Here is a 27,571-nt window from a genome sequence, read left to right as displayed (position 1 = left end):
TTATGGTGGATTTTTGATTGGAGTAGTGAGAATTTCACTGAATTTGTTTAGACCAGCTAGGTAAAAGTTTTTAGTTTTGATAATCAGGATAAACGTGTATTAAGTATAGTGGTGGTTTCGTATGAGCATTTTGATATCACACCGGAATTTGTGATTCTCATATCAGGGCCTAGATTATCTTTTGACCCTTCTGCTTTTTCACTGGGTTCGGCATTTAGGGTCTATATAGATTAGGATGTTTATGGTTTGATTTTTGTTTTCCTTTTCAATACATATGGTGCTCGGGCGACTTAAGTATTCGAATTGGAACAATAGATTCAGGTCATGGCTGATTGAACCTTTAGAGGTCTGTCTCCTGTGTCTATGGCAGGTCACCTTCTCTCACAGGTTTACCTCATTAACTAAGACATATATCATGGTATTGCCTAAATGCACTCGTTTTTTTAATTGGTTCATAACGCTTGAGGGTGTTCTTGCCTAATGAAAGCTATGACTGCACAGTTTGGTGGGGAATATGTGCCTATTTGGCTTATAGTGACTAGGAAGTTGTTTTCATCAGCTGCCAGTGTATTTTATGTTTTACTTCTTATTTTCACTTTAGAATCCCGTATCTTGGGGAAAATTGGATAATTTGTATTTGAGAAGGTACACACAGACGCCGTCTAAGTGCTTATCATATGTTTGAAGGTAAAAATTGATCCTTCTTTCAGCAAGTTTCTTTTGTGTTTGGTATTAGTGAGCGAGTATGTCATGATGCTCAGCATAGTGTCATGGTTCACAATGTGAAGATGCGGAGTGTCCGTTCATTTTCTTTTTCTGGGTTCTTCATTTTTTGTGTCTTCTGCTGTCATTACACTCTTAAGCAATGCACGTCTTTGTCTTAGCGACAGCCTACACTTAGAGCTTGACAGCTTATTAGCCTTGGCATCCTTGGTGTGGTCTCCCTTGTCTTTTTTGCCTCTGCTTCCCATGTTTTGACTGTGTGTTGGACTCTGCATTTCCTGTTTTTAGCACCCTGTGCACTTTACACTGCTGACCAGTGCAAAAGTGCAATTGCTCCCTGTGAAAAAGGTATGTGTAGTTGGCTTTTCCATGATCGGCACACATTTGATTTACTAGTAAGTTCCTAGTAAGGTGCACTAGAGGTGCCCAGGGCCTGTAAATTAAATGCTACTAGTGGGCCTGCAGCACTGGTTGTGCCACCCACATTAGTAGCCCTGTAAACATGGCTCAGTCCTGCCACTGCAGTGTCTGTGTGTGCAGGTTTAAACTGCCAATTCGACTTGGCAAGTGTACCCACTTGCCAGGCCTAAACCTTCCATTTTCTTACATGTAGGGTACCCCTAAGGTAGGCCCTAGGTAGCCCCAAGGGCAGGATGCACTGTATGTTTAAGGTAGGACATATACTAATATGTTTCATATGTCCTGAGAGTAAAATACTGCTAAATTCAGTTTTCACTGTGCAAGGCCTATCTCTCCTATAGGTTAACATAGGGACTGCCTTTAAATATTATTAAAGTGCAGATTCCCTTTGGGAGCAGATAGAAATTTTGAGTTTATGGTCTTTGAACTCACAAATTAAAAATACATCTTTTAGTAAAGTTTATTTTTAGATTGTGTGTTTGAAAATGCCACTTTTAGAAAGTAGGCATTTTCTTACTTAAACTATTCTGTGACTCTGCCTGCTTGTGAATTCCCTGTCTGGGTCAGTTTGAGAGTTGGGTTGCTTGCACCTCTCCTCTAGACAGTGACACAAAGGGAGCTGGGGTGTAGCCTGCATATCCTGATGAGCCATCTGTGCTGGGAGGGAGGAGAGGAGTGGTCATTCACATCTGAAAGGGCTGTGCCTGCCCTCACACAATGCCGTCTCCAATCCTCTGGTTTTTGTCTGGGGCCTGGCTTGGGCAAGGCAGGATTTTACAAACGAGAGAGACTTTCCTTTGAAGTTTGCCTACTTTAAAGGTAGAAAGGAGTATAAGTAGTGGACCCCAAAACACTGAAAATTATATCACTTCTGGAATCAAGAGTAACATCTGCCAAATAGAACTGCAGAAGAGCTGAGGAGAAGTGTTGCCCCTGCCTGTGACTGTGCACTGTCGGGCTATCCTGCAGTTGCTGCTTCTGCATGTGAAAGGGGACAAAGACTGGATTTTGTTGTGCATCCATGCTTGAGAATAAAATCCAAGGGCTTGAATTGAGCTTGCCTCCTGTTGTTGAAGTCTCAGAGCCATCAAAGACGTCCCCTGCCAGCACCTGGACTCTCTGCGGAGACTCCTGCCCTGCCAAGTGGTGCCCGATCCAGTCCCTGGGTCCTTGAGAGGTAAAGCTGGCAGCCAAGAACTGAAAATCCACGCACAGAACGGCGTGCGGGGAAATTTACGATGCACCTTCCGCAACGCAGTTGATAAACGACGCTCCTCCGGCTTCGCGGCTGAAATCAATGCTCCACCTCCATTGAGACTGGGAGATCGACGCAACGCGGCTGGAGAAACAACATGCAACACCCGCTTACAGAGGCTGATAACAACGCAAACCCAATACAGCGCGTTTTTCTAACATAGTACAAAAAGATTTGCCACGCATGGGCCTGCAGCACTGGTGGTGCCACCTACATGAGTTGCCCTGTAAACATTGCTCAGACCTGCCAATGCAGTGTCTGTGTGTGCAGTTTTAACCTGCCAGTTCGACTTGGCAAGTGTACCAACTTACCAGGCAGGAACCTTCCCTTTTTAGACATGTAAGGCACCCCTCAGGTGGGCCCTTGGTAGCCCCATGGGCAGGGTGAAGTGTATGTTAAAGGTCGGACATTTTCTGGTGTGTTTTACATGTCCTAACAGTGAAAACCTGCTAAATTTGTTTTTCACTGTTGAAAGGCCTATCTCTCTCATAGGTTAAACTGGGGACTGCCTTTAAAAATATTTTAAGCACAATTTACCTTTGGGAGCAGATACAGATTTGGTGTTTGATGTCTCTGAACTCACAATTTAAAAATACATCTTTTAGATTGTCAGTTTGAAAATGCCACTTTTAGAAAGTGGACATTTTCTTGCTTAAACCATTCTGTGACTCTGCCTGCTTGTGTATTCCCTGTGTGGGTCAGACTGACAGGCTGTTTGCGAATCACCTCTAGATAGTGACACAAAGGGAGCTGTAGTGTAGCCTGCATATCTTGATGGTTCATCTGGGCTAGAGTGGAGGGAGGTCACTTACACCTGAATGGGCGGTGCCTTCCCTCACACAATGCAGTCTCCAGCCCCATGGTGTGAGTCTGGAGCCAGGCCTGGGCAAGGAGGGATCTTGTGAACAGCAGAGACTTTCCTTTGAAGTTTGCCTACTTCAAAGGCAGTAAGGGATATAAGTAGTGGACCCAAAATCCCAGATTTTCAGATTCCTTCTGGAACCAAGAGGAACCTCTGCCAAGGAGAAGAGCTGAAGAGCTGGAGGAGGAGTACTGTCCCTTTGCCTGTGACTGTGCTTCGCTGGTTTGCCTTGCAATTGCTGCTTCTGCCTGAAAGAGGACAAATACTGGACTTTGTGGTGTATTTCTGCTTGTGAAGAATCTCCAAGGACTTGGACTGAGCTTGCCTCCTGTTTTGAAGTCCTTTACTTTGGGCTTCTATGGGGCCCTCAGATTGAGTGAGTGGGTGACCAAAAACAAGAGAAATGTGGCAGGGGAATTACAGCTGGCGAACATTCATTGATTGGATGGGGCGAGAGCCTTGGTGATCAACATTCCTCATTCTAGGATGGATCAAGAGGGGAAGGGTGACCACATACTGTGGCGAAGGGCTCCTGGCAATGTATGCTGTCTGGTTCATAATCTGGAAATCTTCTTAGCACAGCAGCCCCATGGCTTAGGGGGGCTGGTGTTGGTGCATGCAGATGCCACACCGCTAATCAGGTACCAATGTTTGCAAATACTCAAGAGCACTCTGTCTGCGGTAGGTTTTGATTCCTCTGCATTCAGTCCTCACTCCTTTAAGATTGGGGATGCCGTGGCAGTGGTGGCAAAGGGGCTTTCCAGTTCAGTGATTAGGAAGATTGGCAGGTGGTACTCAGATTGCTTCAAGAGGTATTTGAGGCTGCATATACTGCGAGTGCTCCGCCTCTCACCCTTTGTCCTTTTTCTGTTCTCTCCTTTAGGTGGGTGATGTGGTCCTTTGGAAGTCCCGAGGGTTCCTGTGCACACGGGGGCTGCAAGGGTCACTTATGTGTGGGTCATCAGCCACTCCTATGTGCGATGAGTAGGTGATCTGTATGTAAGAAGTGTTTGCGTCACCTGCATTACAGGCCAGATACCGATTGGTTTTCCATGGTTGTGGTGGGCAGTGCCTGACACAGTTGATGGTAGTGCTGGACTCAATGCTGCCACATGGGGGCCCACATCGGGGTAATGACTTGGTTCCCCTGGTCAGCAGCAGCTTTTTAAGTTAGAGTTCTCAGAAGTTGGTTGTATGGCTAAGAAATGTCCACATGCAGTGCTCGCCTGGTCGAACATCATCCCCCGATTTCAGTGGAGGGGCAGCCTTTCAGTCTAGGCCCTAAATGACTGAAGAGAATAAACAACAAGGTAGCCAGGTTGTTCATACCACCTAGGTTGGCTGTCATTCCACACAGCTACATTCATGGGGAGTGCTTCTTCCTTCAAGATGGAGTTCATCTTTCACAGGTTGGGAATAAAAACTTCCTGGCTTTGTTGATCCACTGCCCTCGTTCAGAAAGCGACTGCGGGAGGGGGAGGCCAGATGGTTTGTCTGCTATGCTAGCCTGCAGCAGGGCTAGATCATGTTTGGTGGGACAATTTGTTACCTTTTTCTTCCCTGAGCAGAACGGCAAGGTAATTGGACCCTCCAAAGGGCTCTGGCTGGGAATCAAAGATGACATTTATGAGCATTAGTCATTGCAAGCAGTCGCAGGCATCTGGTCCCTAGGGCCAACCACCCACGCATGTGCAAAGCTTGAAGCTTGAAGCTAGCACTGCACCCCCCCAACCCCACTCTGCGGGAAGGCTCTGCATATGGCGACAATGCTGGGCCAGGAGCGGCTCACTGGGGGGAAGAGGTGTGGCGCACCTCTGACCCCTCCACGAGGATTTAGGACATTGGAGGAAGCTTTCCATGCAGCCCAGAAGCACCTTAGTGCTTCCAGGCCGTGCACATAGATGACGTGTGCTGACTCCACCCTTAAAAGGGGGTAGCGAGCGAGTCTTTTGCTCCTGTTTGCCAACCGCACTAGGACCTGGGCTGCTTCTCCGCTCCTCGAGGAGATTTGTTTTTAAACTCAACCACCTCCCCCATAGCATCGGATCAGATTCTGTTATTCAAGTTATCTGTTTTGTCTCGCTTATCCCATATATATGCTTTTCTTTCTTCCATTGTTGAATGACAAATTGTGCTACTTACCACAATTTTCTCCTGACAGCTTGGTGTGAAAATGTGTTTGTCATATTTTATGGTGTTTTGGTGGTATGGTGTGGTGAAATCATGACTGGAGGGACAATTTGGTATGTTCTTTTTATCTGAGCAGAACGGCAAGGTAATAGACCCTCCATGGGGTGCTGCCTGGGAATTGAAGATGACATCCAGGGGCACAGGGAGTTATGAGCAGTTGCTGGCATCTGGTCCCTAGGGCTAACCACCCAAGCATACGCAAAGGCCTTTAAGCTAACACTGGCCAGTGGAGAGTAGAGTTTCAGGATGAAGGGGACACCCGAGGTAGGTATCCTTGCGGGCAGTTGGCCCCCCTGCACAGGAGTATAGCCAGGAGGATTTGGGGAGAAGGTAGGGTGCTCCCGTATGCAGGGTCTACCCCGGGGTCTTCTAACCTTGTAGAGGCACCAAGACTGGGGTGTCACCTTAGGAATAAGTCATGATCTCATCTGCAGTCACTGGTTATGCTTATGCAGGAACTGACTTTTGTTAATACTAGGAATTTGGATGTATTAGTGTACTGTGTTTAGGCTAAGCATCTACAAATGTAAACGATTATGTAAATATGATGGGAGTTACTGCATACATTTTGTTCATTAATGGTTGACTTATATGGACCCCTAACCCAAGAATGTGAATTGTATTGTATCAGTTGATGTGGTGTCATGCGAGATGGCGGATTTGGTAGGGAATTTAGCGGGAGGCCTTAGCTGTTCCTGGCCCTATTACTTGTGGGAGACCTTTGTGAATATTTCTTGAAGATTTTGTATTTTTGAGTTTGGAGTCTGTTTTACAGTGACATGGAATCACTGAAACATACTGAAAGGCTGACCCTGAAAGGGCATGAACCTGAACAGAATATAATAGGAAATGTTCTCCTTTTTTCTCCTTTTAGAGTGCATTATTTGGGGTGGGATCAGCAGTTGGGCACAGTTTATTATATATGTGTTTTTTCTTTGTTTACGTCAAAACTGTTTCCTTTATGTCATGACGACTACGACATGATTTTTCAGTGATATTATTGTGTGAAAAAGTATTTTTTATGTAGAGAATATAGGAATAGTAAAAGTTGACCAATCTGGGATGTTGATTTTTGACACAATGTTGTAGTATATGTATTCCAAGTATATTGTAGGATAAGGTTATGTATCATGTTGTTTGTTATACAGCCCTGAAGAAGAGACTGGGGCCCTAATTTCAACCCTGGCGGTCGGTGATAAAGCAGCAGTAATACCGCCAACAGGCTGGCAGTAAATACTGCCAAAGTATGACCATGGCGGAAACAGCTCAAACAGACAGCCACTTTAACACACCGACCGCCAGGGCAGAAACAACAGCCACCACGGTGGAAACCGCCTACAGTTAGGCGTAAGTCAATGTTCCGCCCACCGTATTATGGGACAGGAAACTGCCACCTTTTCCGGGGCAGTACCAACGACATCAAAAGCCTGGCGGAAACAGTGCACAGAAAGGAAATGACTCACCTGTGGAGACTCAGGGAAGAACCACGCCGCCATGGAGCCCGAACTGCATGTCTTCCCCATGATCTTCTATGTTCTGATCCACCACCAACATCAACACCGGCGAAGACGACTACGTGAGTACAGCCACCTAGCACACAGGGGAGGGAGGGAGGAAAAAAGAGAGTGGCACACACACGCACAACACACCCCTCCCCCCCCCAACACCATACACACAAGCAAATGCAGTTACATAACATATTGACCCCGTACCCCTCAGGAAAAATGCAAGGACAACACCAATAGATCAAAGTGAGGGTAATAAGATAAATATAGTAGTAATATGTGCATCCAAATCCAAACCTATATACATATTTACAAATGAAGGGACACTGCCCAGTCCTCAATGTTCGTGGGCCACAGGGCCACTTTACAAAGTCCAAGGACCCACTTGTCTCCTGCAACAACACAGAGAGAACACTGCAGGGGCATCAGTTCGAAAATAGGCAGACACCTCAGGGGGACGGGGAACGGGGGGGCACCTCAGCCGGTAGATGGAACATATGCACTAGTCCTGGAGGGGGCAACGTGCCCTGTGCTTGGTCCTGGGGAGTGCTGGCCACAGTCTCTCAAGTGGGTGACTTGCCCACATGCTCTGGAGGTAATTCCGCTGACGTTGTGCGCTATTACGGGAGGAAGTCGGGAACCACCATGCAACTCCTCATTGGTTATCATTGGGCCCTTTGGGGTACAGTGGCCAATGGTGATGTACGCCAGTGGCGACGGTATGCACCGCTGCAGACGTCACTGCCACTTTCTATCTGTACACTCACTTGTTACCTGACCTTCAACAGGAGAGGACCTACACTACATGTGCTGCTGTGACCTGTGTCTGGAACCTACCATGGCTTGTGTGACTGGGAAAAGGGCCCCTGCCTTCACCTCGGCAGAGTTGGAGTGACTGGTGGATGGGGTCCTACCCCAGTACCGACAGCTGCATGGGCCTCCAGACCAACAGGTGAGTACACTGTGAGCACGATGCATGGGGCATGAATGCATGGAGTGCTGTGTGTGAAGGCCTCGTGTTGGGGGGGTTGGTGGATGGGCCCTGGGCAGCGTGCAGCATGTATGCTGGGCCATGTCTGTGCGTAATGGGAATGGAAAGAGATATGGTGGGCCATGAGTGTAACAGGCAGGACGGTCTGACTAATACCTTTCCCTGTGGATATTTCCTCTGCAGGTCAGCCCCCATCAAAAGTACGGTATATGGCATGCCCTTGCCAAAGACGTGCGGACCCTGGGGGTCTATGGCAGGCGGAGGACCTGAGACGCTGGGCACGGAAGACGGCGGAGGGCCAGCTGGGGATGGCCTCCCAATGAGGAATCGGTGCCCATCGAACCCTGACCCCCTGATGGCCTGCATCCTGGCAGTGGCCTATCCAGAGCTGGATGGGCGCTTGGGGGCAGCAACAAGGGGGTGAGTACAGTACCCATCATCACTACTTACGCATTGTAAGAGGGTATTCAGGTGGGAGAAGTGTGCTTGTGGGTGCCCCTAGGCCAGGCCTGACATTGCAGAGTAGGTTCCATGGGCAGGGTTCTGTTGTGAATTTCCTCCTACCTAGATAGTAGGCATCCACTACTGGGCAGGGCTGGGTGGATCCCAGGTATGCTGCAGTTGGTGGTATGTGTCTCTCCCCATGCCCTGGTGACTATCATTGCTAATGGTAGTGCATTACCTAGTGTGTAGGGCTGTTTCCTGTGTGTGAGGGTGCTGTGTACACCAACAGTGGTGTTGGTACAGCAATTAACCAAGTATATCCTTTGTCTCCCCCCCTTTTTGTTTTGTAACCCTGTCCTTATGTGCATTAGCATCATCTGGTGGAGGAGCAGTGGCAACGGTGATGGAGGGAGCTGCATCCCACAGGACCCAGGAGGCAGAGTCCACCGATGGTGAGGGCACCAGTGGGACAGAGGGCGAGGGGAGCACAACGGCGCAGAATGAGGGGACAGTTCGGACACGGATACCTTCTTCGATGGAAGCTCCCTGGTTGTGGTGGACACCTCTGTGCCCACCCCAGCTACAGGTACAGCTGCCACCCCCGTACCAGCCCTGCCCTCCCAGCAGCCCCTCATCGAGTTGTCCGTGCCCGCTCACCCAGGAGGGTTTGCATCTCCTTCGCCCCAGGCACCTCAGGCCCTGTCCCAGTGAGCCCTCCTGCCCTGAGTGAGGAGGCTATTGACCTCCTGCGATCCATCTCTGTTGGGCAGTCAACCATTGTTAATGCCATCCAGGGGCTGGCAGCCCAAATGCAACAGTCCAATGCATTTCTGGAGGGCATTCACACTAGCTTGGCGGCCCAACAGAAATCAATCCAGGCTCTGGCCTCCTCTCTGATGGCAGATATTGTCCCTGTTTCCACCATCCCCCTCCAACTTCCTCTTCCCAATCCCATTTCCCTCAACCCCAACCTATCCCAAGCACACAGGCAAACGAGCATGCACACAGGACAACACACAAGAGTGGCACAGGCAAACAGAAGCACCACACATCATCCCACAGGCACTCACACACCATCCAGATGCAGACATACCAACATTCACTGCCTCCACTGTGTCCCCCTCCTTCTCGTCCTCCACCTCCCTCCCAGTTGCGTCTACACTCACACCTGCATGCACTACATCCTCATCTACTGTCACCATCACCACCACACCTAGCAGAACACACACCTTACCTGCAAACACCACTCCAACATCCATGCACACGTCCCCTATGTTCTCTCCCACTGTGTCTGTGCCCCCCCTCCCAAGGCACACAAACACAAGCACTCAGACACCCAACAGCCATCCACCTCACAACAGCATCCAGCCCATGCACCTGCACCCAAACACGTCAGACAGACACCTCCTACACCCACTCCTTTTTTTTCCACTCCCAAACCTTCTCCCTCTTTCCGCCCCAATGTCCCTAAGAAGCTTTTCCTCTCCACCGTTGACCTCTTCCCTCCCCCTCACTCCCCCTTCAAGTCTGGCCAGGGTGTGTAAAACCCAGGCAAGCACCTCAGCCACCCAGTCCACGGGCCCAGTAGTGTCCACAGCATCTCCTGGTGGGAAAGGATCCCGGATGCCACCCCCAGCTGCTGTCAGGAAGGGCAAGAGACCTGCACCAGCAGGCAGGAAGGACAAGGGGCCTGGTGCTGGGACTTAGTCGGAGCCCACACCACCAACCATGGTGGTGCAGCCATCCGAGGCTGCAAGGGATGGGCTGGAGCCTCCCCCCCACCAGCTCCACCAGCAGCAGCACCGGTGGGCAGCCATCCGAGGCTGCAGCGGATGTGCTGGAGCCTCCCCCCACCACCAGCTCCACCAGCAGCACCAGCAGCAGCAGCACCAGTGGGCAGCCATCAGAGGTGCAGGGGATGGGCTGGGGCCTCTCTCCCACTAGCTCCGCCAGCAGCATCGCCCCCAGCACAAACAACCAGCAGCAGCAGCACCAGTGGGCAGCCGTTGGAGGCTGCAGGGGATGGACTGGAGCCTCCCCCCACCACTACCAGCAGCAGCAGCAACACCACCACTGCCACCACTGAGCACCTGTCACCGCCGGCGGACAGTGTGTAGTCCTGCATCCATGAGCTGTTGTGCGGGCTGCCCCTGCAAATCCTGTGGGTATGACACCCAGCTGAGAGACTGTGATCTTGCACTCCCAAAGATCAGAATCACAGGGCACGATGCCCCTTCCAGAACCAGTGTAGAAGCCATCCACTCACCCCATCCTCCCCAGAATGAAGATCACAGGGCACAATGCCCCCTCCAGAACCTGTGGGTATGACACCCACTCACCCCATCCTCCCAGGATGAAGATCACAGAGCACCATGCCCCCTCCAGAACCAGTGGAGAAACCATCCACTCACCCCATCCTCCTCAGGATGAAGATCACAGGGCACGATGCCCCGTACAGAACCAGTGGAGAAGCCATCCACTCACCCCATCCTCCCCAGGATGAAGATCACAGGGCACAATGCCCCCTCCAGAACCTGTGGGTATGACACCAACTCACCCCATCCTACCCAGGATGAAGATCACAGGGCACAATGCCCCCTCCAGAACCAGTGGAGAAGCCATCCACTCACCCCATCTTCCCCAGGATGAACGTCACAGGGCAAGAAGCCCCCTCCAGAACCAGTAGGCAGGACACCCACCTGTACCTCCATACAGGACAGGCAGACGCCATTTCGGTGGTGGGGGAGCAGGCCATGGATCCTAACTGCATCACAGTTCACAACTGTACATTCAGGACATATGCCACTAATAAATTATAAAAATCACATCATGCATTGAACTGTAGTGGTTACAATGTACAGATAATAACTGGCTCCTCACTCTTTTGCCCATTAGATTGCAACCACTGCAGATGAATAGGAGATGGAGAAATCCCCCATGTACAGAGCCCTGGTGGACTTGGCAACAATGGAGGACGGGCACATCATCCTCACCTACAGACTTGACAAGGCCACAGTCACAGAGCTGTGTGCCCAATTGGAGCCTGACCTGATATCTGCTATCCATCACCCCACTGGGATTCCCCCTCTTGTGCAAGTCCTATCTTTGTTCCATTTCTTGGCAACTGGTTCTTTCCAAGTGACAGTGGGCTTGGCAGCAGGAATGTCACAGCCAATGTTTTCAATAGTGCTGACAAGAGTGTTGTCTGCCCTGATTAAACACATATGCAGCTACATCGTTTTCCCCCAGGTGGAGGATTTGGCAACAATGAAGGCTGATTTTTATGCAATGGGCCATATCCCCAACATTATTGGGGCTATCGATAGAACACATATAGCATGTGTGTCCCCCAGCGAAATGAACAGGTCTTCAGAAATTGAAAAGGTATTCACTTGATGAATGTACAGATGGTGTGTTTGGCGGACTAGTAAATCTCCCATGTCAATGCTAAGTATCCTGGGTCAGTGCATGATGCTTTTATCCTGAGGAATAGCAGCATCCCAAATGTGATGGCCAAACTCCAGAGGCATAGGGTGTAGCTAATAGGTGAGCCATGGTTCCCACCCAGTGGATTTTGGTGTATGGGTATAGGGTGGGCCATAAGGGTTGGTGTGTGGCTAACAGTTGTCCCTCGATATTTGCAGGTGACTCTGGTTACCCCAACCTCTCATGGCTACTGACCTCTGTGAGGAATCCCAGGACAAGGACAGAGGAACTTTACAATGAGGCACATGAGTGAACAAGAAGGATAATTGAATGTACATTTGGCCCCCAGAAGGACAGGTTTTGGTACCTCCATCTAACAGGTGGATGCCTGTGCTATTCACCCAAGAAGGTCTGCCAGATAATCGTGGCATGCTGTATGTTGCACAACCTTGCCTTGAGACGCAGTGTGCCTTTTCTGCAGGAGGAGGAGGCTGGAGATGGTCGGGTGGCAGCAGTGGACCCTGTGAACAGTGAAGATGAGGAGGCAGAGGAGGAGGATGAGGACAACAGAACTGCAGTGAATCGTCAATACTTCCTATGACACACAGGTAAGACAGTGTAACTTCACATTTCATTGACAGTTTAATGCTTGACATTGTCACTGGCAGTCTGTGAATTCCCACTTCTATGCCCACTCACTGTACCCTTTGGTAACTCTTTTTGCAGATATTGGTGCCCCACTATCGCTCCAGGTGTGTTAATTGCAGCCAACTACAGGTCTTTCCTATGTATACATTACTGTACAGATGAATTGCAATGTTTAAACCTTGTTACACGAATACATACTTAAATCATTTGACATACTCCATACATGTATTTTTTTCAAAGTGTGTTTATTTAAGTTCTATGAAGAAAATGGATATGTGCAATGGGCTGGGGGGATAATGGAGGAAAGTCCAGGGTAGAGTCCAGTCTATTGGTAGCACAGGTGTATTGTCCAAGGGGGGCATAGGAAGGGGAGCAATGGCAGTTCAAGGTGGACAGGGTGACAGAGTGAGACACAAGGGTGACACTCAGGAGAGTCTAATTTCCTGGCGGGGTCTTGGCAATAGTCTCTGGCTTCTGACAGGGAACGTTTGCGGGGTCGTTCTCCTTCTGCAGGGGGAGGGGTGCTGGTGGCCTGTTGGTCCTGTGGAGGGGCCTCCTGTCCATTAGCGGTAGCGGAGGTGGAGGGCTGTTCAGTAGTCTGGCTAGTGACAGGAGCCCGCTGGTGTGACACTGCCTCCCTCATACAGTGGGCCATGTCTGCCAGGACCCCTGCAATAGAGACCAGGGTGGTGTTAAGTGACTTCAAGTCCTCCTTGACCCTCTCGTACTGTCCCTCCTGCAGCTGCATGTTCTCCTGCAACTTGTCCAGGATCTGGCCCAGCGTATCCTGGGAATGTTGGTATGCTCCCAGGATCGTGGTGAGTGCCTCCTTGAGAGTCGGTTCCCTGGGCCTGTCCTCCCCCTGGCGCACAGCAGTCCTCTCAGTGTCCCTGTTGTCCTGTGCCTCTGTCCCCTGAACCGTGTGCCCACTGCCACTGACCCCAGGTGCCTGATTGTCTTGGGTTTGTGGTGTGCCCTTGGGTCCCTGTAGTGGTGGACACACTGCTGATTGACCTGTCCTGGGGACAGAGGTATGGGCCCGCTGGGTGGGTGCTGTGGTGGTGTTTCCTGAGGGGGAGTTTCCTGAGGGGGGAGTCTCTGTGGTGGTGTGAGACTGTGCCTGGGTAACTGACTGTCTGGAGGTCCCTGATGGGCCAGGTTGGTCATCCAGATCCAGGTGAGCAGGGCTGCTCTCATCACTGTGAGCCTCTTCTGTGGGGGGACTGGATGTTGCTGGCACCTCTTCTCCCCACTGACATTGGCTGGGATACCTGTGGGGATGTAAATGTAGTGTTATTGTTTCTATGTGGGAGTGAGGGTGAGTGGGGGGGTATGTGATGGCATGCAGGTAGGGGGTTGCAGTAGTGTAGAGTTGACTTACCAGAGTCCAGTCCTCCTCCTACTTCTGCCTGGCCCTCAGGATGCATGATTGCCAAGACTTGCTCCTCCCATGTTGTTAGTTGTGGGGGAGGAGGTGGGGGTCCACCGCCAATCCTCTGTACAGTGAGGTGGTGTCTTGCTTCTATGGAACGCACCTTCCCCCGTAGGTCGTTCCACCTCTTCCTAATGTCATCCCTGGTTCTTGGCAGAGAATCGGGGGTGTTGGTGCCATGGGTGTAGTGTGAGTGGTGTGGGTGAGGGTGTGTTTTGTGATGTGTTGGGGGTGTGTGTTGTGAGGTGCGTGGGTGGTGTATAGGTGATGGTGGTATGTGGCTCTGGTTGTGTGGGTGCTCTTGCTGTCTCTCTCTGTTGGCAATGGTTTGTATTTGTAAAGGGTTGCGGGTAATGTGGGTGGGTGTTTTATGGTGCTGTGGGTGTGGTGTGTTTATGGGTGTCAGGTGTGTGTTGTCTGAATTGTCCAATGTGGTGTTTTGTATGTGTGTGTGTATTTTGAGGGCAGCGGTATGTACCACCACTGGTTTACCGTAGTTTAATGTCCGCCTTGATGATTCGTGGGTCATAATGTTGTGGGCGTAGTTCTGTTGGCGTAATGGTGTGGGTTTTGATACTGCCACTTTATCACTGACCTTTGGTGTGGCGGAATTGTGGCTGTATAGTGACGGATTCTGTGTGTCATAATATAATAAGCGGATATCCGCCGTGGCGGCAGTATGTTGGCGGAAGTCAGCATGGCCTTAAGTGGGATTAACCGCCAATGTCATAATGAGTGCCATGGTCTTGAAGCACATGTTGGCTGTTTTCGCTGCTTTCGAGTAACAACAAATACTGGCTGTCTCCGCTGTTTTATAGGTGACTGAAAATATTGGAGAACAAATAAAAGAAAAAAGATTTGGAACAAATGCATTTGTGATGGACTCTAATCTCAGACTACTTTGTGCCTATATATATATATATATATATATATATATATATATATATATATATATATATAATAAGCATATATAATATAATATATATATTATCTAGTGGAGGTCACAGCTAGGTGGTTATAGCAAGGACCTAGGTTCTATATGAAAGGAGTTTTTTACCTGCCTATATCGTTGGCGCCACTTGATGAATCTCCATTAAATGTTCCAAAAAAAGGTGCGAGTCCCATCAGCTGCTGCCCTAAAAGTTTCAGGGTGATCAGCCTCGGGGGGAGGAGGTTGATTAAAAAAGGGGTCCCAAAACACGTTTTGCCTATCCATTTTTCCATGGGGATTTTGAACAGCAATAGCGCAAAAAACAAATTTGGCAGGAAGGTAGGTCCTGGTCCAGAAAGAGTGTTTTTTTTCATTTTGGCACAATTCAGTTTAGTAGTTTTTGAGAAAGTAAGAGGAAAACAACATTTTATATCTAGGGACGTGAAGGATTGGCGACCCCTTCCTATCTTGTGCAGAGGTCTGGTTGGCTGATAACACTTCAACAATTGAAGCTGTTGAAGTGTTGTCAGCCATCTTGTGACTCAGCTTCAGCCGAGTCCCAAAATAAAAAGTAAAAATCAGGTCAAATGCAAGGGGGGCGCCCGGCACCCTCCCGCTTCCCGGGGACCACCACCTCCCCGGGGCATTGAGGTAATATTATGCAGCAGTGTTTGGATTAACGTATAGTTATTAACATTACTATACGTTAAAAAAAAAAAGAAATTCACTGAAAAAGCAAAGATTACAGGGACGTTATAGTTAGGAAATTGAATTTGAAAAAACATAGAAATTCACTTAAAAAAACCAAATGGTACAGGGACGTTATAGTTATCCTCATATTTTAACCGTACCAAACCAGAGAAATTCACCAGTTATAGTTAGAGTTACCTCAAGTAACTATAACTCATGTCCTAAGGTAACTATAACTCGCACCCTTGTCATGCACTACCAATTAACCCGCAAATTACGGCAATCATGGCATCTTTCATAACATCATTGATAATATCAATGTAATATTTGCTTTAAAATTTGTGACAAAAAAACTGTGCATGGCGGGCGTGGGTTATAGTTCTTGTGAGTACTCATTTGCTTTTGCAAAGCAGGGTGCTTGGGCCTTTTTGGTGAAGTCTATGCACATTTCGGAATGTAGCCTCACAATTTCTCTTTGGCTTGAGCAAATCTGATCACCTCTGCCAAACTCACGAAGATGAACTGATTCCCTGAGCATAAAAGGATCCCTTTTAAATCCTTAGATAAATGTATTGAATACTTCATGATGTATGAACAATTTTTTGCATACCAGATTCTTTAAATATATTGAGTTTGTTGTAAAGCTTTGGTCCACCTGCACATTGCACATTTCTGGACCAAAATACAGGCCAGCTTGTCAGGCGGGAAAGCCTTCCGCGTTCAAGGTTCGAAAATGCCTTTGCAGATGGAAGCAGAGTCCAATATTCTCGATTTTTGGAAAAGCCTTAAGAAACCCCTGGCTGTTCTATACAATGCCTCATTTTATGGCCTTGTTACAAGTGCTACCGGTAATCCCAGTAGTGCAGGTAACAGGAGCTGGTGTCTCTGGTAAGGTACAGGGGGAAACATGAAGAAATAGACATGGAAACATCGATTCCTGCATGCTATTCCCCAAACACTTGTAATCGCTATAATTCCCACCAGTATTACTGGTACCACAGAAAATCAATAACATTTTCAGAACACTCTCAGGATTTCTGTGTTTCAGACTCAGCTTTGAACATTAGTGCTGAAGATATTGAGGTACATCCAGAATTCTCCTGTTGGTTACAGGCGTGTAATGTCAGGTTATGAATCCTACTGTATTTTGGCCTCCGTAATTAAAGCCAGCTTCATTGAATTACAAAATATTTGCAGCACCATTTCTTTATTTCATGCAACTGCTTGTAAATGTTGGTATATTAACATACATTAACCGATGTAAATGTAAGACGTACATGAAAATAGTTGCAAATTTCATAAGATGGCATGTTCACATTTTGATATTCCTTTTATGACATAGAAAACGTAGGCCCTAATTCCAAGTTGCATAGTACTTGGTCCGCGGTAAAACCACAAGTGATTTTACCATTTCTGCATGGTAATATCACGTCAGTTACACAGTACTGTATAAATATGAGCTAAATCCCGCTGAATTGAGAATTCATGTGTAGGGCCATAAAACCACATGGAATCCCCTGTTCCATGCTGTTCTGCCACAAGCAGGTGGTAAATGCATCTGGGGACCACTCATGGTGGGGGTTGAGCGAGACAGGTGGAGGGAGTCGGAGAGGGAAGGAATGTTTCTTTTTCTAATAAGGGGAAGCATTCAACGATTTTCCTTATTAGGAAAAAAAAGTACAATAAGACTTGGCTGCTGCAGCTAAGAAAAATCAGCTCAGGATCTTCTACATTGTGGATGTGGAAAAACCTATTTAGTAGCAATCAAGGAAAGCGAAATTAAAACATAAACATATGCATTCATTTTGGTCCCCATGACTTGCAATCAGGCCCTAAATGCTCTGCAAGATTCTTCAATCATGTAATTAGTGGCACATAATATTAACTACCACGCCCTAATCTGTCAGGTTCCCTGGGCCCAGGTAGCAGGTGTTAATTACCAAGCTCAATAATACTAGTATTATCAACCTAATAGGACAAAAGGTTTTGTGTACCTGCCGGCATCTGAACCTGTGACTTTCAGGTTACACACAGATATCTACATTGGGTACATAAGTCTACTGAACTATCTAAGCCAAATAAGCCATTCACTGCTACATTTTAAATACCATTTTCACACAGCTTTCATCCTAACTCCTTGGTTGTTGGAAAGATAACGATGGAACAGTGAACTACCTACTTCTATCAATCAGATATTCTGGATAACCTTTTCACAGCATTCTTTGCTCAAGTTCATATCCCATCCCATGCCACCCGGCCTACCTGTACCAAAAGAGGTCCCATTCTCGTTAACTCCTCAATAGTCAAACATTTGTAAAGCACCCAAGCCATAATATCTGGGTACTTCGACTAGTCGAGATCTTACTGTACTTCCAGAAATGTAAACACTCAAGCCATGTAGTGCGCCACTTTGTAACCCTGCGCCAGGCATAATGTATGCGCTAGGGGGTGTTCCCTCATTGGGGGATGGGGAATGGCACAAATGAATCAATGGGCTTTGCAGGATTAGCATCAACATTTCTGACACTAGTCCTGCAAAGCTCTGAACTAGCGTAAAAATTGTGGACGCTAGTTTCCCGAACTACTACCATAGTCCGCTGTATCTTAGGTACGGCGCACACATTGTGGCATTAGGGGGAACCTAAATGGCGCAAGGAAAGTGGTGCTGCACTTGGCGCAGCACCACTTTCCTTAAATCAGGCCCTTAGTTCCTGATCTTATTCAAATGAGGACCTTTCCTCGTCACTTCATTTGTCAGTTCACCCAATCGATTATCTTACTTCTAGATGGTATGAAATCAGCCCTCAAAATAAGCAGCCACAACAGAACTTTAATTAGGGCATCCATGAATATGCTACATTATTTTTCCCTCCAACCCCAGTGTTGTTGACAAATTTGTATTACTTGCCCCGAACTACCATCCTTTTGTTTAAATATCATATTTAGGTGAAGGTCATCCGGAAGGCAATAACAAAAAAATGAGAAGTGTCTCTTCTGACATCATTGCTGAGCTTCCAATAACATGCCTGTGACCATAGTGAGTATCTAATACTAAACCTATTGCAAGAGGACTATTTTATCACTATATTCTGTGTAAGACCTGGCATCCTTGGCGTGGTTTCCCCTGTCTTTTTACCTCTGCTTCCTGTGTTTTTGACTGTGTGCTGGACTTTGTTTTTGCTGGTTTTTGGTACTCTGGGCACTTTACTACTGCTGACCAGTGCTAAGGTGCAAGTGCTTCCTGTGTATATTGTGATTATGATTGGTCATACCTGACTGGCAAATTTGATTTACTAGTAAGTCCCTATTAATGTGCACTAGAGGTGCCCAGGGCCTGCAAATCAAATGCTAGAAGTGGGCCTGCAGCACTGATTTTGCCACCCACGAGTAGCCCTGTAAACATGTCTCAGACCTGCCACTGCACTGTCTGTGTGTGCAATTTTGCCCACTTGCCAGGCCCAAACCTTCCCTTTTATTACATGTAAGTCACCCCTAAAGTAGGCCCTAGATAGCCCGATTGGCAAGGCGCAGTGTATTTAAAAGGTAGGACATGTACTGGTGTGTTTTACATGTCCTGATAATGAAATACTGCCAAATTCGGTTTTCACTATTGCAAGGCCTATCTCTCCCATAGGTTAAAATGGGGAATACCTTTAACTATCTTCTAAGTGTAGCTTCCCCTTGGGAGCAGATATAGATGTGGAGGTTGGGGTCTCTGATCTCACAATTTTAAAATACATCTTTTGGTAAAGTTGGTTTTTAGATTGTTTGAAAATGCCACTTTTAGAAAGTGGGCATTTTCTTGGTTAACCAACCTGTGCCTCTGCCTGCCTGTGGAATCCACGCCTGGGTCAGACTGACAGTTGGGCTATTTGTGAGTTCCCTCTAGATAGTGACACAAAGGGAGCTGAGGAGTGTCTGGCATATCCTGATGAGTCTTCTGGGCTAGAGTGGGGAGGGAGGAGCTGAGACACCTGAAAGGGCTGTGCCTGTCCTCACACAACGCAGTCTACTACCCCCTGGTATGTGTCTGGGACCAGACCTGGGCAAGGCAGGCTCTTGTGAACAACAGAGACTTTCCTTTGAGGTTTGCCTATTTCAAAGGCAGAAATGAGTATAAGTAGTGGACCCAAAACCCTAGACTTTTAAAATACTTCTGCATCAAGAGGAACCTCTGCAAGGAGACGACCTGAAGAACTGGAGGAGGAGTACTGCCCCTTTGCTGTGTGTCTTTTTCTGGGTTGGCCTGCAGTGGCTGGCTCCGTCTTAAAGAGAACAAAGACTGGATTATGCTGTGTAACCTTCTTGTGAAGATTCTCCAAGGGCTTGAACTGAGTTTGGCCCTGTTCTGAAGTCTCAGGGCCATCAGGGACTTCATATGGCGGCACCTGGGATCTCTTGTTGAGACTCCTACCCTGCCAAGTGGTGCCACAACCAGTCCCTGGGCCCTGGGTTAGAAGCTGGTGAATCTAAGGAGAAAATCCACGTGCTGGAGCCGAACAATTAAACAGTTTGTTATTTTCCTTTACATTTTAGGCCTGGTCAAAGACTGGGATATCCTATGTTATCAATTCTTTAAAAAGTACAATTAAACCAGATACATGTAGTGTACTTGAATCAGCCCTCTTTAGAGTTGTTTGTGGTTTGTCATTGCTTGAATAGGCTGTCTATCGAGGGCACGTCATTCTGAGGATGGTTACATTGTCTCATCTGTGTTTTCAATAGGGTTTCATGAAGTGGACCCTCAAGCACTCCTTTTGTCAGACAATAAATGCTATGTGTTGGTTGAGACTCAGAGTGCATTGTTTCATGCATTTATTTGCTAATTCCATGACTTCTTAATTGCTGATTTATGGACTTTTTCAGGAAACGTTTCCTGTTTGGATATGTTAGCGTTTCGTTAAGATAGAGTGGCATATCTTGGGTGTTCATTTCTTTAACTTTGCTGTCGTGATCACATGCTGGATTTACAGCTTTTTTTTAACAAATTCAAGCTGTGCATGCATGTAAGCGTTCTTAATAAAGAAAATGAAAATCCTGGCCCTTTGTCAACAGTGTCTACTTTGCAAAATTTTGCTGGGTATGTCTTTTACATTCAAAGTTACAAAGCAACCATCTTCTGACTTCTTTGTATAATACTCTGCTAAGGTGGTCTTTTCGGTAAAGGCATCAATTTTTCAAGCTTCCATATTGTTGTCATCTCAGATTTTGCTTCATTAAGCTGACCAACTATTACCATACACTTCAACTAACAAAAAGACAGACCTATAGTATTGATAATGCTTGTTTGGTACTACTGCTGGTAAAACGTACAATACTGCGCCAGATGTTTGCGTTTTTTGTCTATCACTATTTTGGCACATTCAAGTTTAAAATATATTGTGCTGAAAGACTTTTTCATCCCATCTGATGAACAGCATTGCATCTCTGGATATAAAACTATTTATGAAAAGGAATAGGTCATGGCCGATGAACAGTAATATTTTCATTTGGGTTGTGTGTTTTATTACCTTTGCATTTATCCATCTGCACACCCATTCACCCATTTGTACAGCCTCGCTGCCATTTGTGCAAGAGGAAATAGGGCAGAAATCTCTCTCCAGTCAGTTCTTTTGAGAAATGCCAGCCAATGCTGTACTGCAAAGTGTTGATTTGATTAGGGGAATGGTCCAGTTAGTGTGTTGCGTTGTCTTAGTGTTTGGGGCTCTGTAAGGAACTAGTGCTTGATTACTTCATAGCGCACTTGAACTGAGACAATCGGATAGCCAGTGAGGTTAGACAGGAGGAAAAAATTTCAGGCAATTTGCTAAAGAATGTGGAAATATGGATGGTGTTTAATCTGTGCTTGTTGTTTCCGGTGCTAAGCACCGGCACTTATTTTTGAGGGCCAGGGCTTATTCTTCTGCCTCAAGCATTTGCTGCAAGCAAAAGACACAGATGGAAAAGACGGAGGAAGAGAAAAATGAAAAGGTGTCACAAAGGGAGAAAGTAGAAAGCTCAGGAGTGAGCTGAAGGGGCAGGGAGTGGCTTTATAAGGATTGAAGAGGCCTGAGATGGCTTCAGGATTACGCCACCTCAGTATTCTGTGTTCGCATATTTAATTGCAGCAGCCGCGTGTTGAAGAGGAGGGCTTGGGGCAGCGGCACCTTTTTATGTATAAATTAAGCACTGTGTATAAGCAACCTTATCTACACCACAACAGATTATTGAGCAACAGGGGTGGTGCAGCCAGGGAGCAAAAATATGTCTTCTGAAGTGAAGAGTCGTCTGGTGATGCCTAAAGAGAAAAGGGTGGAAGTATGTTGGATTTATACTGGGATGTATGTCACTGATTCTCAGGGCAAAGTAAAAATAGCCTTGTTGTCTAGACTCCTTGCACTTCTTAGCATCAAGGTTTGTGAAACTGATGTTGAGAGTTGAGGGTATCATCAAAGAATATATCAACCAAATCAGCAGCTCCTTTCCAAAACAAAGTCCTCGTGGCATTTCTATCTTGGGCCCTCTCACCGTCCTCTTCACTTCAGAATCCAGATGTCCAGCCTCTAGCCATATGAATGCAGGCGATGTTTTTCCACAATCTGGGGAAGCAGATGTCCTCATCCTTCATCTTCTTCCATGTCAATGCAGGGGCATCCAAAATGGACCCATTGGCTTCAGTACGCTGGCTCACCCACACACAGAGCCCTGCTACACATGTACTGGACATATACATGGGACACCAGCGCAAGTTTCTGAGCATATACATAAGATTAGAGCTTTACACAAGAAGTGCCTGTGAGGCACACTCCCAGTAACACAGATAAAAAGCTGTGGTCATACTATCAATTTCATAAATATTGTATAATGCTACCACCACTTTATGACTGCACTAAGAACAGGGACACCATTCTCTGTCCTTATCCACTCCGCTAGGATCACAGGACAAGTCCAGGACTTCTGACAGTCTGGGACATGTCTGTGTCTCTCTGGACATGCTTTAGCTACCATGACACTAGGGCCAAAATAAAAATCAGGGTACCAGATACACACTAATGGACTGAGGGCAGGGGGACATGTCTCTATGCCACGCAGGAGACGTTCCCGTCACAATTGCTAGTTTTTTTCTCCCTTTGTCACTGTTCTCCTTGTCCTTCTCTTCCTCTCTGAGCACTGATCAAGACCCTGTAGTATTAAACTACCCAATAAAATAGATGTGTATTATTTACATCAGGTGCACTGCAGCGCTGTAGACAGTTTGAGGAGAAGCCACCACTTGGAGCAATGCTGTGCGATTGAAATCACTTTGGCAGTGTGTGAGATATTCTGCCACACACACATACACACACACACACACACACACACACACACACACACACACAGTGCACTCTCCTCGCCTCATCTCTCCCTCTCCTTCCCCAGAGGGGTGACTCACGCCTGCTCCAAGCCCCTGATAGCACCTGTTCCCATCAGCAGCGCGGTTCCAGAATGATGTCAGCCGGTGTTTTTTTTTTAGATCACTCATAGGATAATTTACTCCCTGTTGTTCCAGATTTAAATCCTCAGGGGTCCTCCTCTGGCAAAATAATTCTCGGAGACAAAATCAGACGGATAAAGAGACACAAACCGTGCACAATATGTGGGATCCACAGTGGAAAACAAGCTGGCAGCGTGCACGCCATGAATCCCTACTGATGTGAGGAAAAAAATGCAAATCACAAACCTAGGCTCCTGCGTCAAAATTCCACTATGATTCTCTACGACCAGCTACCGTTTTAACAGATTTACAATTCCAGCTGCAGAGAACCCTTTGAAAAATGCCTAGCACCCACAGCAGAATGCTCTGAACTGAACAACCAATCAGAATGCTTGATTTGTGGGCAATAACTGTGGTTGTGGGGGTGTCACCACCCAAGGTTGAAGTTCATTAAAAAGTATGGGAACAGTCACGCTGAGTGCAATGGGAGTGGGCTCCAAGGCGTGATTAAAACATAATATTCTGTAACGTTTTTTTTTGTCTTTCACCCTGAGGTAACTGCAAATAAAATATCACACCTTAAATAACAACGAAATGTGAGTTAAGCTAATCAATGGAAAATGCACTATTTTACAATATGAAAACTCTACTGGATAATGTGATCACTACAGATGTCTGTGTGTGTAACCAGAGTCATAGAATTGAATCCTGATTGGTCCTGTGGGGAATAGCTACTTGTCTATTTTTAGGGATACAAGGTGCCAGCCAGTCTCAGAAAGCACTGTGAATAGGTAAGCCATTATTTTAAACTTGCAGTTCACACTGTATAATGTAGGCTGCCACAAAATGCACAAAAAGGTTTAGGCTTAAGATAAAAAAGTCCTTTAAACATTGAAATGTGTGTAATAAGCAGTCTGTAATTGATGCAAGCATTTTTATAACTGCCCATTAAAACCACTGCACTCCACAGCTCATCTGGTGACACACTTGCAATAACCCTCAAAATAAATCTGTCAGCTCGAAGCTTTAAATGACTTTATCAATTAATTAAAACCAATACCATTTTCCAAACAGCCTTTACATTTGCACATTAACCAATTGTACAATTTACATTTCTTTCAGGTAGCTGGCACCTTGGCACGAAGGCTTACTTCTAGTTTAGCTGTCTGTACCCATCTCGGCTTTACACCACAGGAGACTCCTTCTTTTCCACTTCAGCTGAAACGCACAATTAACTGTCCTGAGAAGGTTGTCTTTTTAACAAAAAATAGAGGATCTGGTTTTGGTAAATTAAAAAAGTATGAGGATGTCATGCCCCACAGATTTTACCCACTTCGACTGCTTGTCATCACACACCTTTCTGTCCCTGATGATAGAACAGGATTAACCTGTACTTCAGCCCTTAGACCCTCAACAAGCTCGTATCTGTAGCTAAGGGGTCAATGAATGGGAAGTGGGAAACAAAAGGGGAACAGGTCTGCTGGTGCCACTGCCTTCATGATTGCTGACACCAAAACTAGGAGCAAAACTAGTAAAGGCAGTGCCAGAGGTAGCAAATGGTAAGCCAGGTGTGGTAGCCGCTACTCCTGGCTACATAATCTTATGGGGGTTATTCTGTTTGCAGGAAATGGAGCGCCCCTCGCTCTTCGGGACCAGCCTCAGAGAGAGCACCATGGTTTCAGGTAGGGAGAGGACTCACAGCGCTAACAGTCCCAGTGGCATTGGCTGAGTTATGTTAGCGTGGGTTGATCTACCTAGCTACATACGTAAGTGTGGGTAGGTGATAATATTCTCACATTTTGCACCTCAGCTTCGGTTCAGATCCATTACCTATGGCCTGGTGAGTACCTGTTATTATTATATTGTAATACTGAGTGCATATAGACAGCCGTACCACCACAAGGGTCTCTAGGCGCTGTAACGGATGCATGAGAGAGAAGGACTGTGACAATTCTGCTGGTAATTTTGTAAAGAGCCAGGTTTTAAAGTGCTTCCTTGAGTTGGAGATGATTTTGGATCCTTTTTAGGGAAGAGGGTGTTCAATTCCATAAAGAAAGAGACAATACCAAAAATTAGCAGGGTCCCGGGCAATTTCTACAAAATTTGGGCATGTAAAGAAGTAAAAATTTGGTTGAGCACAGAGTTCTGGCCAGACAGGGTTTGATTGAATGTTTGACCATTAAACTGAGGCCTACTGCTGAATGCAGAGTTATGAAAAAGACAGAACACTCTAAAAGAAATATGAAGCCGATGAAGGGGTTTAAGAATGGATGTGACAAAACAAAAGTCTGGCTGCATGGAAAACCATGCGAGTAGCCTGGTGTAGAATATATACTGCAGTTGGACGAAAAGAGACCTTTCCTGAACCCAAACTGATGCTGTTGCAGTAATCCAGGCATGAGCCAACAATGGCGGCTATGGGCAGATTACTGCTTTCCCTGTATACAACTGGAATTAGTGGTTGAAGTTTTGTTTCCTTACATGAGGAATCCAGGAGAATGGGACAGCCCTCACATGAGAGTCCATTTGTAGCTTATCATCTGATGGTACTGACATAATCGAAGAGGAACAAGAGTATGCTAGACAGAAACTTGATTGCCAAGGGGGGTAGATGGTACCCTAAAACCAGGACTTCTGCTGAGTCCACAATGAGTTTTAGACCATGTGTGTACATCCAGATACGTACTGTTGTTAGACATTGCTTCAGGGTCAGACTTTCTCTCATATGCTCTGTCAATCTAAAAATAAGTGCATTAGTGTATAAGTTCAGATAGAAAGAAAGAACGAGTTTGACCAGAGGTCTCATGTAAGGGTTAAAAAGAAAAGGAGAAAGTATAGAGCTATTGAATACTCCTGCTAGGGTTCTTATTAGCCTGGAAAGTAAATGAACCACGTCTCACTTGCTGTGTTCTACTGGTAAGAAAATAGGTCAGAATTCAATCATTCTGCCCGCTACGAGCCACAACTGCAGGCAGTAAGGCTTCAATATCTGCTGTTGGAGTGGATGTTTAACAAGTTGCACGTCAATATACCATTCAAACCTACAGTAAACCTGGGATGGATAGTTTCCACAACCAATGTTGGAGGTTTCCAAGACAGGTTACCTATGGCTCGACCTTGGCACATATTGATATGTTATTACAAAAGAGGTGTCAAATAGTTAAATAAGAAGATTGCAACCTTCATTTGTTATTTTGCATCACAATGGTAGTGAGACGTTTGGGGTCTATACTCAGTAGCACTAAGTGCTCATCAGGCCTCTGATATGCTGAACTCACAAAAAAATAGGCAGTCTTTTTTCTCTCTCTTTTCTTATTGGTTTCTACATTTGTGATTAGTTTTTTTTAGCAACTGTTGAATTCTTGAGCTAGCTGTAAAACTCCTATTGACAAATTCACTTTGGGTCATCATTCCTTTGGCCCTAGGAACGAAGCCCTGTGGGCTCTGTTCTCCAGCACCACCATTTCTCAAAGTGCCTGGGATGGGGTCCCGCAGGCCCAGGACAGTCCCCCTCATTGGCTGGGTTAAAAAGCTGTGACTGGCAACCAAATCCAAACTCCAGCTAGCTCTAGAGATGAAGCACATGGCCTTGGACAACATTCCCCGGCTTGCCATATCACTTGGCCCAGGGAGGATTCCCACAGTACAATGGATTAAGAACCTCTGACTGGTCACTAAGTCAGAGCTTTGGCAGGTCCCTGGTGAGAAGCTCCCCGCCCCTGAGGTCTGCCTTCTTGCCCGCCTTGCCTCAAAGTCTATTGATGTGGCCTTGTAGGCCCAGGACATCTCCACTACTTGGACGGGTTAAGAAATTAAAAATGGGTCTTGGGTCAGAGCTTAGATTGGCCTTGTGGTGGAAACTTCTGACCCTGATCTCCATGTCACTTAGAGCCCAGAACGGAGTCCCGCAGCAGGCACCTGAGAAGTGCAAAGGTTTGGCTGCAATGGCAATGCGGCACCTCCTATTGTCCAGCTTGTGCCACTTGGCTCATCCTGCCAGTAGCATATGCTGGTCTAAAAATAAACCATGTGAGTACACACAGCTGATAACAGTGAAACAGTGAATACCGCATTAAGGGGCATATTTATACTCTGTTTGCGCCGAATTTGCGTCAAAGATTTTGACGCAAATTCGGCGCAAACCTTACACCATATTTATACTATGACGCCCGACACCACGAACGTCAAAATTCCTCTGTGTGTGCCATTTTCTGGATGTGGGAAATCCGCCTTGCGTTAATGACATGCAAGGTAGGCGTTCCCGTCCAAAAAATGACTTTAAGGCCTGTGCGGCTTATTTATACTCCTGTGTCATTTTGATGCACAGGAAGGTGCGGGCCTTAAAAAATGGAGCCCAGCCTGATGTGTGCCGTTTTTTAACGCCTGGGTGAGGGCAGGCATTTAGGGACCTGTGGGCTCATTTCCATAGTCTCTAACCATGGGAGCAGTCCACAGGTGCTCTTCCCTGCCCCCAGGGACACCCCCTAACACCCCCACCCACCCCTGGAGGACACCCATGGATGGGGGGACCCATCCCAGGTAAGTACAGGTAAGTATATATATATATTTTTTTAGTGGCATAGGGGGGCCTAACTTGGGCC

The sequence above is a fragment of the Pleurodeles waltl genome, chromosome 8, assembly GCF_031143425.1.
Source record: "Pleurodeles waltl isolate 20211129_DDA chromosome 8, aPleWal1.hap1.20221129, whole genome shotgun sequence".
NCBI lineage: Eukaryota > Metazoa > Chordata > Amphibia > Caudata > Salamandridae > Pleurodeles > Pleurodeles waltl.
The sequence above is the reverse complement of the archived record's forward strand: the minus strand, read 5'-3'. Positions refer to the sequence as shown.